Source organism: Musca domestica, unplaced genomic scaffold (genome assembly GCF_030504385.1).
Source record: "Musca domestica strain aabys unplaced genomic scaffold, Musca_domestica.polishedcontigs.V.1.1 124, whole genome shotgun sequence".
Taxonomy (NCBI): Eukaryota; Metazoa; Arthropoda; class Insecta; order Diptera; family Muscidae; genus Musca; species Musca domestica.
Genome location: NW_026712162.1, coordinates 1746227 through 1753175, shown reverse-complemented (window position 1 = coordinate 1753175; position 6949 = coordinate 1746227).

Sequence of the window (6949 nt, the reverse complement as noted above, 5' to 3'; positions counted from 1 at the left end):
CCTTCCACACAAATGGTCAACATTTGGAGTTTCCATGAAGCTCTTACAACACGAAATTAACATCCGATTCCATTCAGACTTGGTACATCTTAATATTTCCATCAACACAAGATCTGTTATAAAGATGGTACTGATCGGACCATTTCTTCTGGTACCTCCCAAAAGTGCATGATATGTTGTGAAGATTATATATATCTTCCAACCTCTTTTGGTACCTCTTCGACAAATGGTCACAATTTCTAAAACGCGAAATAAGAATCCAACTCTCCTCAAATTTCACACATCCAAACATCACAATTTGCAATACTTATATCTGTAATAACGTGCGAAACAAATCGGCGATTCTTTACAACTTGTTATATCTAAATATTTCTTTTAACCAGAAATCTGATATTAATATGTAATTTTCGAAATTTATGATTTCGCATAAAATTGGATAAAAATGTTCGATTTTCTTGTAATTTTGCTAATACTAATATTTTTTCTGTATTAGTTAAAGTACCAAAATATAATGCTTCGGTCGGCTATATCTCTTATCTTACGCATATTTCCACCTTTTTCAAAAATTTGCACATATATCTTATAAAGTATGGGATATAGTCGATCCAAATCATGCACGTTATAATATTTTTATCAGTCTTAGGTCAGATACGAATTGGTCAATGTTGTCCAACTGCTTCGGAAACCTCCCCCATTAACGGTTAACAGTTTGAATAATCATAACTCAAGGCTGGGGGTATACATCTGTCGGCAAAACCGGCTGATACTATTTTACTTTTTGAACTTGGTATATCTACATATTTCTCTCTTATGCACATCATAATATTTTGATCTGTATTAGATGTGGTATGAAAAATGCACATTTTGACATTTTTAAAAAATTATCACATGTCCAAATTTAACACATTGCAATGTTTGCATCAGATTCAGGTAAAATACGACAATACAATGGAATCTTTGGAAATTTTTAAATGAAGTTTTCTTCTTTCCCTGATCGGTTTTTAATAAAATATTCATGAATTAGTAATAATTTTTTTAGGGCTAAAATCACGGATTTTATTGAACCTCTCTTGATTTTTATACCCTCCTCCATTCTGTTTGTAACACCTCGAAATATACATTTTAGACCCCTCAAAGTATATATATTCTTGATCAGCATAAAATTCTATGTCGATTTACCAATTTCCGTCCGTCTGTCCGTTTGTGGAAATCACTCTAGCTTCCGAACGAAATGAAGTAGGTTGATAAAATTTTACTCAGATTTGTATTATGTCTGCAGGACTTTTAGTATTGAAAATGGGCCATGTAGGTCCACGTCTTCGTATAGCCCCCATATAACGGTACCCCCCCGATATTCAGTATTTTGATGATTTTAGCGACATTATTTACCGGAATTCTTTCAAATCTGGTATTTGAATTCGTAATAGATACTACAGCATAAAACAGAAAATGGACCACGTAGGTCCACTTCTTTGGATAACCCCCATATAACGGTACCCCCCGATATTCAGTATTTTGATGATTTTAGCGACATTATTTACCGGAATTGTTTCAAATCTGGTATTTGAAGTTCGTCATGGATACTACAGCCTATGACAAAAAATTGTGTGTGCAGCACCACGTTTTACAACTCCATGGTTCCTCCCTATATTCGGAATTTTGATGATTTTAGCTACATTATAAACAGATTTTTTTCAAGTTTCGCATATGAATAATAGCTTGTGACAAAAGTTGCCTATAAAGGTCCACGTCGTCGTACAGCAAGATTCGGTATTTTAAGAATTTTAACAGAATTTTTAATGGATTTTATTTTTTTGAAAATTGCCAAATTGGTACCAAATGGTGGAGGGTATTCAAAGTTCGGCACGGCTGAACTTACAGCTTTTTTACTTGTTTTTATTAAATTATTTGAGTGTATATCAGCAGCAATTACTTAAGGATCCATCCAAATCCTTATCGTGAATTTTATAATGAAAAATCTTTCACATATGTCATTACTGAAATCCTTAATCTTTAAATCAATCGTCTATCGGTTCTAAAGTCATGGATTTTTATTATCAGTGCCAAACACCTTGGAAAGGAGGGTATATTAACTTTGTCATTCCGTTTGCCAAAATTTAGAATAATTTGTATTGTGTCTAGGATGGTTGGTATTGAAAATGAGATATATCGGTCAACGTATTGGTATAGTCTCTATATAACGGATTTGTCTAAAAATTGGTATTTGTTGATCATAATGAGTTCTAGCTCCGTTGGCGAAACATTGTATGTATAGGCCCTCGTTTTTGTATATCCATATATAGTGGTACCTCCCGATATTCGGTATTTTGATGATTTTTGCCACATTTTCCCACGAATATGTCTAAAATTTGGTATAAGTGGGTCATAATTGGTTCTAATGTTTCAATTGCCCTAAGGTGGAGGGTATTAAAAATTCGGCCCGGCCGGACTTAATTTTTTTTTACTTGTTACTATTGCGTTCTTAATAAAAATCCTTAGTGGGTCTATTTATACTGCAGTCGAGGATATTTTAATAAAATTTCCTGGAAGTCTTGCAGTTTTGATTTATTTTTTTTAATATTGGATTTTCGTTGCTATTATAACAACAATTACAGCATTGTCGCCAATGACAAGTCATCGAAAATTACCGCACTGCATTAAAATCACAAAACAAAGAATTGTTATTACAAGAATGTCAAAATCTTATTTTACTTCCCAGCTGTTTTGCATTTTTATATCCAACTTATACTCGCTCTCCATTATATTTCTCTATCTACAAAGGCAACAAATAAATTCCAAACGTTCTTTGCACAGAAAATCATCCACTGTCCTGTATATCGGCACAGAGTTTTACACTCAGAACATCGACCACAGTTACATTTATGCTCCCCCAAAAGTCTCCAAAAGCTTTTACTCAATCAACAAAATGCTTCAGGAGTTTTTGTTCTCTCTCTCATCCATTTTGTTTGTATTCTCTCCTTGCTGGTAATGTTGTTATTGCGAAGTTGTTTCGTATGAATTTCTTTGCCTACGGAGTATGTTGTTATTATTCTAATCATGTCCTGACCATACAATGATTGCAGACAATATATCTCATAGTACGAATGTATTCTCCATCATCTTGTGCACTATTCCCTAGACTAGAAATATTATACTTGTCAAAAGAACGGAGCACAAAGTTAAAGAAGAAATGAAACTGTTAGAATCTATTAGATTTGAACGCTGTCATTGATATCCTGCCATATGCTGGAATGAATATAAATCTAGTTTTTTTGTAATAGCTTTATTTTTTCTCCTTGACATATTGAAATATTTTAGAACATTTAAAATATGTGTGTGTTTAGAAAAATTGAAAAATGACGAAATATAAAAACAAACCAGCTTTCCAACACAACACAACAAAAAAAATACCACAGTTAAACAAGTAAAAAACTGTAAGTCATGCCGGGCCGAACTTTTAATACCCTCTGCCATTTGGTACAAATTTGGCAATTTCCAAAAAAAAAAAAATAAATAAATAAAATCCGTGAAAAATTCTTTTAAAATCTTAAAAATACCGAATGCCTATACAACGACGTGGACCTGAATAGGCATCTTTTGTTATAAGTTATTACAATAAATGCGAAAATTGAAGAAAAATCTGTTTATGATGTAGCCAAAATCATCAAAATACCGAACATAGGGGGATCCGTTATATGGGGGCTATACGAAGACGTGGACCTGCACAGACAATTTTCTGGCATGGATTGAACTATCCATTACGAACTTCACATGCGAAATTTGAAACAATCCCGGTAAATAATGTCGCTAAAATCATCAAAATACCGAATATATGGGGTACCGTTATAGGGGGGCTATAAGAAGGCGTGGATCTGTACAGACAATTTTCTGGCATGGGCTGAACTATCCATTACGAACTTCACATGCGAAATTTGAAACAATCCCGGTAAATAATGTCGCTAAAATTATCAAAATACCGAATATCGGGGGGCACGGTATATGGGGGCTATACGAAGACGTGGACATACATGGTCCATTTTCTGTTTTATGCTGCAGTATCTACTACGAACTTCAAATACCAAATTTGAAACGATTCCGGTAAATAATGTCGCTAAAAGCATCAAAATACCGAATATCGGGGGGTACCGTTATGCGGGGGCTTTATAAAGACGTGGACTTACATGGCTCATTTTTTGACTTAGGATGTAGTATTCATTACGAAATTCGAATACCAAATTTGAAACGATTCTGGTAAATAATGTCGCTAAAATCATCAAAATAGCGAATATCGGGAGGTACCGTGTTATGGGGGCTATAGAAAATTTGCACAGAACATTATCTGTCTTAGGCTGTAGTATTCATTACAAATCGCAAATACCAAATTTGAAACAATTCCGGTGAATAATGTTGCTAAAATCAAAATACCGAATATCGGGAGGTACCGTAATATGGGGGCTATATGATAACTTGGACCTACATGGCCCATTTACGAACCTAACCTGCCTACTGGCAAAATATACACCTGTGCAAAATTTTAGCCTTCTATCTCAATTTGTTCGAAAGATAGCGTGATTACAACAGACAGACGGACATGGCTAAATCGTCTATAAATTTTACGCTGGTCAAGAATATATATACTTTGTTGGGTCTGACATGAGTATTTCGAGGAGTTACAAACGGAATGACAAAATGAATATATGTACTCTCCACAGTATGGTGGAGGGTATAAAAAGAAGTACTGTGTTTTGGATAGGACGTGTGGCTTGAAAAAAATAATTTTGATGAATTTCCGGGCATTTTTCTTAGGGAGAAATCACTGGTTGGATAAATGTTGTTAATAAATTGCATATCAAAGTCAGGATTATTAACTCAGGACATTAAGTCACGTACATTACCTTGAGGCATATATAGTTTTGAGGTGCAAGGCAGATGCCATATTTTCCTAGACTACAGACTAATTGGTCTACAATAACTTCTGCTTCAATTTGTCGAAAATGTTAACAATGATTATATTTTAAAAAAGCTGCTGGTCGATACCCAAGCTGCCAAAAATCTCATAAACAAGTTGCAAAGTATCGGTCAATTTTGCCGATCGATGTGTACCCTCAGTCAATGTCCGTTATTCAAGTTTATGGCCCTTTAGGGGGAGCCTAAAGGGTTGGCCAACATTGTTCAGATCATATCCGACCTAATTTGGACTATATCGACCATTTCCTGTACTTTCAATGAAATATGTGATAATTTTTGGAAAATATTAAAATGTGAGCTATATACCAGGTAGAGTGAACCGAAGTATTCCAGGGTGAGTGATGTTATATATAATATCTTTATAACAGATATTGTTTTAGTAGAAATATTGAGATATGTGAATTTTTAAGAGCATTGGATGCTTATTTCGGATTTTATGATCGTTTAGGTTATTCAAAATAATGACCCGTTGTGGAGTAGGTACCAGAAGGAGTGGTTTGTTTGATTTAGCCAAAAATTATGTAACACCTTGAAATATTGGTCCCCGACATATATGGATCTTCCTATTTCGCCTTGCTGAGTCGATCTAGCTATGTATGTCCGTTCCTCCGTCTGTCCATGTTAATTTGTAATCACTCTACAGGTCGCAATTATGACCTGATCCTCACGAAATTTAGTATGGAGGTGGGGTTAGGGTCTGATCATCGCATAACATTTCAAATGGACCAAAAACAGAAAAATTTCCTGATTTTGCAGTTGCTCTACAGGTCGCAATTATAGAAAAATCGACGCGGAATTTAGCATGGGGCTAGCATTTAGGACTGGTCAGAAGCATATCATTTTGTTTTGGTCATCGAACTATATTTAGCGGGTAAAATGGATACAAACTTTTATGTAAAAATACGAAAATTTCCACTAAACCGCGAGTATTTTTGATCCTGGCGAAATCACAAATGTACGAAAATTTCACTTCTGACCGTTACATTGATGCTCATATCCAAGATATCGCATATACACCAAAATACAGAAAATTTCATGATATTTTCACGATTTAAGCGACATTATTTACCAAAATTATTTCAAATTTCATATTTAAAGTTTGTAATGGGTACTACAGCCTATGACAAAAATGTTTGTATGCAGGTCCACGTCTTCGTATAGCCCCCATATAACGGAACCTCCCAATAGTCGGTATTTTGATGATTTCAACAACATTATTCTCCGAAATTGTTTAAAATTTCGCATTGGAAGATCTTAATGGGTACTGCAGCATATGACAAAAAATTTCGTAAGCAGGTCACGTTTTCGTATTGTCCCCATATGACGGTTTTCAATTAAGTGGTAATTTTCAGTTTTTTTTATCTATTTTAGAAGGCAATTATGGTAAAGTTTTTTAAAACATTTTTTCCAATTATCGTGATTTAAATAAAAATTCATTTTTCAGAGACCATTTAACGTGCATTGTTTAAAAAATACTTTATTCAAAGACCAATAATGGTAAGTGGATTTTTTAAAAATATATTTTTTTTTAATTGAGTAATTTACGTAGATACAACCATACAACGGTTTTCAATTAAGTGGTAATTTTCAGTTTTTTTTTTTATCTATTTTAGGGAGCAATTATGGTAAAGTTTTTTAAAACATTTTTTTCCAATCATCGTGATTTAAATAAAAATTCATTTTTCAGAGACCAATTAACGTGCATTGTTTAAAAAATATATTTTTCAAATATCAATAATTATAAGTGGATTTTTTAAAAATGTCCTTTTTTAATTGAGTAATTTACGCAGATTATTTTAATATACCTTTTTAGGGACCAAATCATGCGGATTCTAAAATAAATTTCTTCAAGAATCATTCCTTTTTTTTTTTTTTTTTTTTTGAATATTTAAATTAAATTTAAAATAAAAAAATAATTTTTTTCAAGAACCATTAACGCGAAAAATTAAAAGTATATATTTTTTACGAGCCAAAAATAGTG